Below are 9570 nucleotides of genomic sequence, written 5' to 3'. Positions count from 1 at the left end.
TTCAGCTAACAGTAGATGATTTATTATACATAGAGAACAAGATTTTTTACCTGAGTACCTCTTTATATTATTTTGCTTTATAAACTAAAAGAATGCTTTACCTAGTTAAGAGAATTAAAAATAAATAAATAAACATTACACTTCTGGTCAAGATGGCAGAGTAGGTGAATGCTGTGCTCCCATGACCATATCAAAACTACAACTAAATTATAGAATCACCTTTGAGAACCACCTGAAGATTAGCTAAACAGAACTCCTATAACTAAGGATATAAAGAAGATACCACATCAAGTCTGGTAGGAGGGGCAAAGGCACAAAATGGGCTGGTCCCACCCCCATGTGTGATGGTTAAGAATCAGGAAGGCTATCTTAGCTGCAGAGGTCTCCCCTGAGAAGCAAGCCTCATACCAGGCTCCCCAGCCCAGAACACCAGTGGTGGGAAGAGGAGTCCCCAAACATCTGGGGACAATAATTCCCCACTGATAATCAGCGGGGATTCTGTCCAGATGAGACAGAGGGCTGCTGTAGACCTAAGGCATCCTCCTAATGGGCCTGTGTAGACTTGCTCACTCACAAACACTGGCCCTAAGCTCTAGTGAAGGAACAGGAGCGCAAAAATCTCTAGGGACTTATGGAGCTACTGAATTGTCTGGCTTCAGGGCAAGGGCTGGAGGGCAACCCTCTCAGGAACTAAAGTACTGGCAGCTACCATTTTTCTTTTGTTGATCCCTCCCCCTACACAGCCAGCAGGCACAGGTGGGTGCCATATCTGAGTCTCCATCAGCTTGGCTAACACCATTCGCCCCACCCCTGGTAATTCCCTGAGACCCTATCATACCCAACCCACACACCTGTCCTAACTTCTTTCAGCAGTTATTCCTCACAAGCTACCTGCCTTGGCTTATGCTGTGGACTTTCCTAAAATCTCTCAAAGGCCCCCAATCCCCAAACAAGCAGTGGCTGGCTTCAGTGTGTCCTGTACTTCTTGCCAAGCAGCCCCAAAACTAGTGGCAGCTGGCCTCAGTTCTCACCATAGCCTCTCCCAGGTGCCTATAAGTCCAGCAGAGGCAGCTACCAAGTGAAGGTTATTTTGTAGCTCCTACCAGGTGGCCCCAGGCCAAGCACAGGCAGTAGCTGACCTGGGTCTTCATCAGAGCCCCTGACAAGAGGCACTAGAACCAACACACCCAATAGCCAGCTTCAGACCACACTGGAGTACCAGCCAATTAGCTCCACAAACAACACACCCAAAGGGTGGACTTGGCAGGCACCAGAGCCACACTAAAGTGAATCCAGTACCATGGGTCAGCCCCCACACAACAGCTCATCTGCTGTAGTCATGACCAGTCCTCACAGTCAGTCAGCCTGAGGGTCAATCCTACCCACTGATGTGCCAACAGCAATCAAGGCTCAACTACAACAGGAGGGCACACACAACCCACACAAAGGACATGCTTAGAGCACCTGGCTCAGGTGACAAGGGAGTCTGTACCACTGGGGCCCTCAGGATACCTACTAAATAAGGACCCCCTATGAAGACTGGGAGACATAGCAGCCTTACCTAATACAAAGAAACAAACACAGGGAGGCAGCCAAAATGAGGAAACAAAGAAACATGTCCCAAATGAAAGAGCAGGACAAAACTCCAGAAAAAGAACTAAACAAAATAGAGACAAGCAATGTACCAGATACAGAATTCAAAACACTGGTTATAAGAGTGTTCAATGAACTTAGGGGAAGACTAGATAAACTCAGTGAAAACTTACACAAAAAGACAGAAACCATAAAAAAGAACCAGAAATAAAGAATACATGGAAATGAAGAATACATTAGATGAAATCAAGAGCAGATTAGATGAAGCAGAGAATCGAATCAGCGATTTGCAATATAAGGTAGTTAAAAACACCCAATCAGAATAGCGAAAAGAAAAAAAGAATTTTAAAAAATGAGAATAGTTTAAGGGGCTCCTGGGACACCATCAAGTGTAACAATATAGGGGCACCAGAAGGAGAAGAGAGAGAGCAAGGGATTGAAAACCTATTTGAAGAAATAATGTCAGAAAACGTCCCTCACCTGATGAAGGAAATAGACATACAAGCGTAGGAAGCACAGAGAGTCCCAAACAAGATGAACCCAAAGAGGCCCACACCAAGATACATCATACCGTATTTGCCGGCGTATAAGACGACTGGGCGTATAAGACAACCCCCTAACATTTCCACTCAAAATACAGAGTTCGTTATATACTCGCCGTATAAGACTACCCCCTCTTCTGCACACCTTCCACACACCAAATGAAAGGTAAAACAATATCAGATTTGATTTCAACATTTTAATTTATATTCAAATGCTTATGACATGCAGGAAAACTGTCACAAGCCTGTATGTAATCAAACATATACATAAAACAGTGCAAGTTTATTACCGGTAAACATACCGGTAATTCACTAAAGAAAACACACTCTATAGACTGGTACCGTAGATGCTTCTCAGGAACATAGACAAGCAGCCCACAACCTAGAGAGGCTGTCAATGATAGAAGTAAGATAACAAATAGAGGGAGAGAGCAAGTGCCGGGCAAGTCCCTAGCAAGTTTGCTGGCGTGACAGTTTCCCCTTAAAAGCGATTTTGCGCTATCATACTGGGTGTATGGTCGGCTGTGTGCGATTTTGCGAGTGTGGTAAAATCGCATAACAGCAAAATCGCATAACAGCCAAGCATACACCCAGCAGCGCTGCTGATGCCTGAACGGTATGTGGAATGAAGTGGGCGGGCATTGGGAGGCCACTATGGCACGGGGCAAGCACTATGGGCAGTCTATCTGAAGTGTACCTGGCGTATAAGACGACCCCCCACTTGGAGGCATATTTTTCAGGGCCAAAAAATCGTCTTATACGCCGGCAAATACAGTAATTAAAATGCTAAACATTAAAAACAAAGAGAGAATCTTAAAAGTAGCAAGAGAAAAGCAGTTAGTTATGTACGAGGGTCCTCCATAAGACTGTCATCTGATTTCTCAGCAGAAACTTTGCAGACCTGAAGGGATTGGCACAAAATATTCAAAGTGATGAAAACAAGGACCTACAACCAAGATCACTCTACCAAGCAAGGCTATCATTTTGAATCGAAGGACCAATAAAGAGCTTCCAGACAAGAAAAAGTTAAAGGAGTACATCACCACCAAAGCAGTATTACAAGAAATATTAAAGGGACTTCTTTAAGAAGAAGACCAAAAAAGATAAAAAATATGAATAATAAAATGGCAATAATTACATACCTATCAATAATTACTTTAAATGTAAATGGATTAAATGCTCCAATAAAAAAATAGGGTGGTTCAATGGGTAAGAAAACAAGACCCATACATATGCTGCCTATAAGAGACCCACTTCAGATTGAAAGACACACACAGATTGAAAGTAAAGGGGTGGAAAAAGATAATTCATGCAAATGGAAATGAAAAAAAAATTGGGTGGTAATGCTTATGTCAGACAAAATAGACTTTAAAACAAAGGCTATAACAAGAGACAAAGAAGGACATTTCATATACAATAGCCAAGATATGGAATCAACCTAAGTGTCCATTGATCAATGTTTGGATAAAGAAGATATGGTACATGTATGAAATGGGATATGAGTTGGCCATAAAAAAAGAAATCTTACCATTTGCAACAACATGGATGGACCTGGAGGGTATTATGCTTAGTGAATTAAGTCAGACAGAGAAAGACAAATACTTTATGATTTCACTTATCTGTGGAATCTACAAAACAAAATGAAAGAACAATCAAAACAGAAACAAACTCAAAGATACAGAGAACAAACTGATGGTTGCCAGATGCGATAGGGGATACAGGACTGAACAGAACAGCTGAATGGATTAAGAAGTACAGATTAGCAGTTACAAAATAGTCATGGGGATGTAAAGTACAGCATAGGGAATATAGTCAATAATATTGTAATAACTATGTATGGTGCCAGGTGGTTACTAGACTTAACCGAGGGGATCACTTTGTAAGTTACATAAATGTCTAACCACTGTACTGTACACTTGAAACTAATATAATATTTGATGTCAACTGTAATTGAAAATTTTTAAAAAATTTAAAAAAGCATTAAACAAGTGTTGGAAAACTAATGCAAGTTGTTAATGTGTTGGCAGTATTGAGAAAGTTAGGAAAAGGGTATATGGGAATTCATTGTACTGTTTTTGTAACTTTTTTTGGTGAGTCTGAAATTATTTAAAAATTAAAGTTAAAAGAAATGTTTTCAGTATTAGCAACCCCAACAAATTTTTTAGGCTTTCCTTCCTGTTTGACATCATTCTTGCTCTCTTTTATGAAGGAAGTCAATCTGCACATTTTAAATATTTTGAGTGACTTGGTAGGAGATGGGGGTATATCTTTGAGCATTTTGAGCTGCAGAGAAAAGCCCTCAGCAAGGAACATTAGCCTTAATCAGAGTGTGTGGTTCCATCCATATCCCAAATGGCTTGCTTCAGCTGTGGTCCCTAAAGATCTGAGGATAAATAAGTAACAGTGTCCTTAGGGACTGGCCTTTCTGAGTATGGAGCTTCCACAATGAAAGCATCACTCTTCCATTCATATAAGCCCTCCTCAATCATGCCTTCATGGTTTTCCTGACATCCTTCAGTGTTTTCTCTCAACTCTGCAGCAGGCAGCCATCTCCTCATCTCCCTGATCACTCTATTTGTATCTTTCTCCACTAGGCTGAGCTCCTTGAGGGTAGGTACGATGGCTGAGTCACTGACACACACCTCCCCTAGCACAGTCTTAAGTTCATACTTTCTTTTTAAGTGTTTTTTGAAATAATTATAGATTCACGTGAAGTTGCAAAAAAAAAAAATAGAGAAGCTACAAATGCTTATATTTTAAAAGAAGAAAAATCTTAAACTAATAACCTTACTTTTTATCTAAAGTAATTATTGGGTTGTTGGAAAAGTCATGACTTTTTTTTTTAATGTTTTTTGTTGCAAAAATGCATCATGACTTTTGTGGCAACCCAATAGAAAAAGAAGAGCAAACTAAATCCAAAGCAAACGGAAGGAGGGGGGGGGGAGCAGGGAGACTAGAGAGGAAATACATGAAATAGAGAACAGAGACAATCAATAAAACCAAAAGTAGATTCTTTGAAAAAAATCAACAAAATTGACAAGCTTTTAGCTAGGCTAATGAAGATAAAACGAGAAAAGACTACTCAAATTACTATCAGCCTCACAAAAATAAAAAAGACTATAAGGGAAAACTATGAACAATTGTATGCCAACAAATTAGATGACACAAATGAAATAGCAAAATTCTTAGAAAGACAAAAGCAACTGAAAATAAGTCAATAAGAAATAGAAAATCAAAACCACAATGAGATATCACTTCACACCCACTTGGATGGCTATAATAAAAAAGACAGACAATAACATGTGTTAGGAAAATCACAACTTTCGTGCACTGATGGTGGGAATGTAAATTGGTACAGCATCTTGGAAAATTGTGTCAATCCTTCAAAAAGTTAAACATAGTGTTACCAAATGACCCAACAATTTCACTCATAAGTATATATGTACTCAAGAAAATTGAAAGCATATGTTAAAAAAAAAGACTTGTACATAAGTGTTCATAGCAGCATTAGTCATAATAGTCAGAATGTGGAAACAACCTAGATGTCCATCAATTAATGAATGAATAAACAAAATGTGGCATATCTATATAATGGACCATTACTCAACCACAGAAAGGAATGAAGTACTGATACATGCTACAATATGGATGAATCTTGAAATCATGCTAAGTGAAAGAAGCCAGTCACAAAAGAACACATATCATATGATTCCGCTTATATGAAACATCCAGAATAGGCAAATCCACAGAGACAGAAAGTAGGTTAGTAGTTTATAGAGGACAGGGGAGGGGAGAATGGAGAGTGATTACTAATGCAGATGGTGTTTCTTTTGGGGGGGTGAAAATGTTTTGAAATTAGTGGTGATAGTTGCATAACTGTAACTATACTAAAAACCACTGAATTGTATGCTTTCAATGGTGAATTTTAGGGTATATGAATTATATGTCAATGAGAAAAAAATGAATAAAAGCAACAGCTAATGCCTTTAAAAATGTAACAAGAGATTCCATTTACCCTTTATTCATCTCCCCCAATGGTAACATCTTGCATAACTGTAGTACTGTATCACAACCAGGAAAACGCAATTAGTGCAATCCACAAAGTTTATTCCGATTTCACCAGTTTTACATGCACTCGTGTGTGTGTGTGTGTGTGTGTGTTTGTGTGTATGTGTGTGTATGCATGTAGTTCTATGCAATTTTAACACGTGTATATTTGTGTAACCACCACTGCAGTCAAGATACAGAACTGTTTCATCATTACACAGATCCTTCCTGCTACCTGTTTGCACTCTTGTTCTCCCTTCTCCCTTCATCCATAAACCCTAACAACCACTAATCTCTTCTCCCTCTCTACAATTTTATTTCAAAACTTTCATATAAACGGTTGTATGTTATATAAAATGTTATATAAATGTAACCTTTTGAGTTTGGCTTTTTTCACTCAGCACAATTCCCTTGAGATCTATCTGAGTAGTATGTTCCAACAGTTCATTCCTTTCATTTATTTATTTTTTGGAAATGCAGTACTTTATTTATTCTGTCCATTAATAACTAGTGTTTAAGAACATTTACAATATAAATAGAACTTAATCTAACATAAGTTCAACTTACTTTTCTTTTACATCCTAATACTGGGTATTAATGAGAGATAGTCAAAATAATTGTGGTCAAATTATTGCAAATACTTCTAAATAAATGCTTGGTGTATGTCTGCATATAACTCAGATTTTGGTGTAAAGTTCTTTGGATGCAAGAAAGAACATTTGGTTTACTTCACTAATAGGAATGCATGTTAATGCTGGGATGGCCTCTCTCAATATTTCTTCTGCTATTGGTTTTAGCATAGTTACTCATGACTATGAATGGAGTTGAGTTGAATGGTACTCATGTTAACTCCAAATAAGAGTACACAGTTGGTTACTGTAACCAATACTATAGAAATAAGGAGGTAGACACCATAATGCAGCTGCCCAATATTTTTGAGGCCAAAAGGTTAAATCTAAAGAATTTAGTCAATGGGCAGGCCGAGTGGCGCGATGGTTAAGAACTCGCTTGGGATGCCAGAGGGCCCCGGTTCGGATCCCACATATGAGGGCCAGTGACACTGCCCTCCACAGCTAAGATGCTGAACAACAGCTCAACCTGGAGCTGGGCTGCCATGAGTCGCCGGCGGCGGTGTAGGCTGCAGTCCCTGTGGCAGTGGGTTACCATGGGCTACCGTATGTAGCCAGCAGCCAGCGTGAGCGGCCAGCAGCCGCAGTGAGCGGCCGTCCAGAAGCCGGCGACTGATCTGCCTCGCCAGAGAAGAGCACAATGATGGTGCCAGCTTGGGCCAGTGAAGCAACGTCCTCCACAACTAGATTGAAGAACAAAACGACAGCGACTTGTCTGTTCCCCTTCCCCCGATTCCCCAGCGCTGTTCCCCTCCCCGCAATTCCCCAATAAAAATCTTTAAAAGAAAAATTAATAAATAAATTTTTTTAAAAATAAAGAATTTAGTCAAGATTCAAGAATAAAAGCCCACAGTGTGAAGCCAAACTGGGAGCTTAAGAACAAAGCCATAAATTGCTCTTTCTGGCAATGATGATGGTGAATATTCCACCATTTTCCCAGTGGCTTTAGACAATCTCAGCACTGAGTCCTCTGCACAAGCACTGCAGGGGGGGGGGGTAGAGAGGAAAATTTGAGGGAAAGGCCAAATCGCCATGGTGCCCCCATTCTGGATGCAGGTGCACTGGGACCCTCTCCATGGCTGTGGAGGGACCACACGCATTCCTTTTATTTTAAAATAAATGTTTATTTTTAGAACAGTTTTCAATTTACAGAATTATTGGGATGATAGCACAGAGAATGCTCATATGCACCACATCCTGTTTCCCTATCATTAGCGTTTCACATTAGTGTGGTGTATTTGACACAATTAATGGACCAATCTTGATACATTCTTATTAACTAAAGTCCGTACTTGAGATTCCCTCGATTTTCCCCTACCGTCCATTTTCTGTATCAGGATCCCATCCAGGGTACCATAAAATGTTTTGCAGTTATGTCTACTTAGGCTCCTTTTTGCTGTGACCTTTTCTCAGAAGCGCCTTGTTTTTTGATGACTCTTGAGTGTTTTGAGGAGTCCTGGTCTGGTATTTTGTACAATGTCTTCCAATTGCTATTTGATGTTTTCCTCATGGTTATACGGTGGTAATGTGTTTTTGGAAGGAAGACCAGAGAGGTCAAGTGCCATCCTCATCATATCATATCAAGAGAACATACCATCAATATGACTTAGTACTGCAGATGTTACCCTTGATCACCTGGCTGAGACAGTGTTTGTCAGGTTTCTCTGCTGAAAACTTACTCTTTTTCCCCTCTTTCCATACTGTACTCTTTGGAAGAAAATTACCATGCACAACCCACATTTAAGGAGTGGGGAATTATGTTCCATCCTCTTACAGGCAGAATTTCTCTATCAATTATTTGCAACTCTTCTGCATCAGAGACGTATCTAATTTCCCCAATTTATTTATTTAGTCAATCATTTATTTATATCAGTACAGACTCATAAATATTTATTTTATACTTAGGGTTACAATACAATCCTACTTTATTCATTTTGCTGTCCAAGCTCTTCCACCTTTGGCCATTAGGAGCTCTTTCAATTGGCTCCTATATCCCTATAGCATATGACCATCATTGCAGGGTTTTTTGAACTTTGTGTTTGTTTCTTTTGAGTATTTTTTAACTTCCTGGCACTAGAAGATGCTCTGGGTTCAAACTCTGTCTTTCCTGACCCATTCCTAGAATCAGGCTTTTCTCCAAGAAGCCCTGGTTCCTTCTATTGGAGAATGGTATCAGAAACCAACAGCTGGGGCCGGCCGAGTGGTGCAATGGTTAAGAACTGGCTTGGGATGCCAGAGGGCCCCGGTTCGGATCCCACATATGAGGGTCAGTGACACTGCCCTCCACAGCTAAGATGCTGAACAACAGCTCAATCTGGAGCTGGGCTGCCGTGAGTCGCAGCGACGGCGTAGGCTGCAGTCCCTGTGGCAGTGGGTTGCCATGGGCTACCGTGTATAGCCAGCCGGCAGCCAGCGTGAGCGGCCAGAAGCCAGCGTGAGCAGCCAGCAGCCACAGTGAGTGGCCGTCCAGAAGCCGGCGACTGATCTGCCTCGTCTGGGAAGAGCGCAATGATGGTGCCAACTTGGGCCAGTGAAGCAACGTCCTCCACAACTAGACTGAAGAACAAAACAGCAACTTGTCTGTTCCCCTTCCCCCAATTCCCCAGCACTGTTCCCATCCCCCCAAATCCCCAATAAAAATCTTAAAAAAAAAAGAAACCAAAAGCTGGGCTCTACGTGTGATTATTGCTAGTGGGATGTCATTTCTTTTAGGCCCTCCCAGTTGACACAGCAAATAAATGTAAGTGTGTATAGTAACT

General features: G+C 40.6%; 1 pseudogene; it reads right to left on the bottom strand.

Annotated features, from left to right (window-relative positions):
* Positions 1-6859: 6859 nt before the first annotated feature.
* LOC109379390 (phosphatidylinositol N-acetylglucosaminyltransferase subunit P pseudogene) lies at positions 6860-7743 on the bottom strand (annotated as a pseudogene).
* Between the last annotated feature and the right edge of the window lie 1827 nt (positions 7744-9570).

Source organism: Hipposideros armiger, unplaced genomic scaffold, assembly GCF_001890085.2.
Source record: "Hipposideros armiger isolate ML-2016 unplaced genomic scaffold, ASM189008v1 scaffold_2, whole genome shotgun sequence".
Taxonomy (NCBI): Eukaryota; Metazoa; Chordata; class Mammalia; order Chiroptera; family Hipposideridae; genus Hipposideros; species Hipposideros armiger.
Note: the sequence above shows the minus strand (reverse complement) of the source record. Positions and strands in the feature narration are given on the sequence as shown.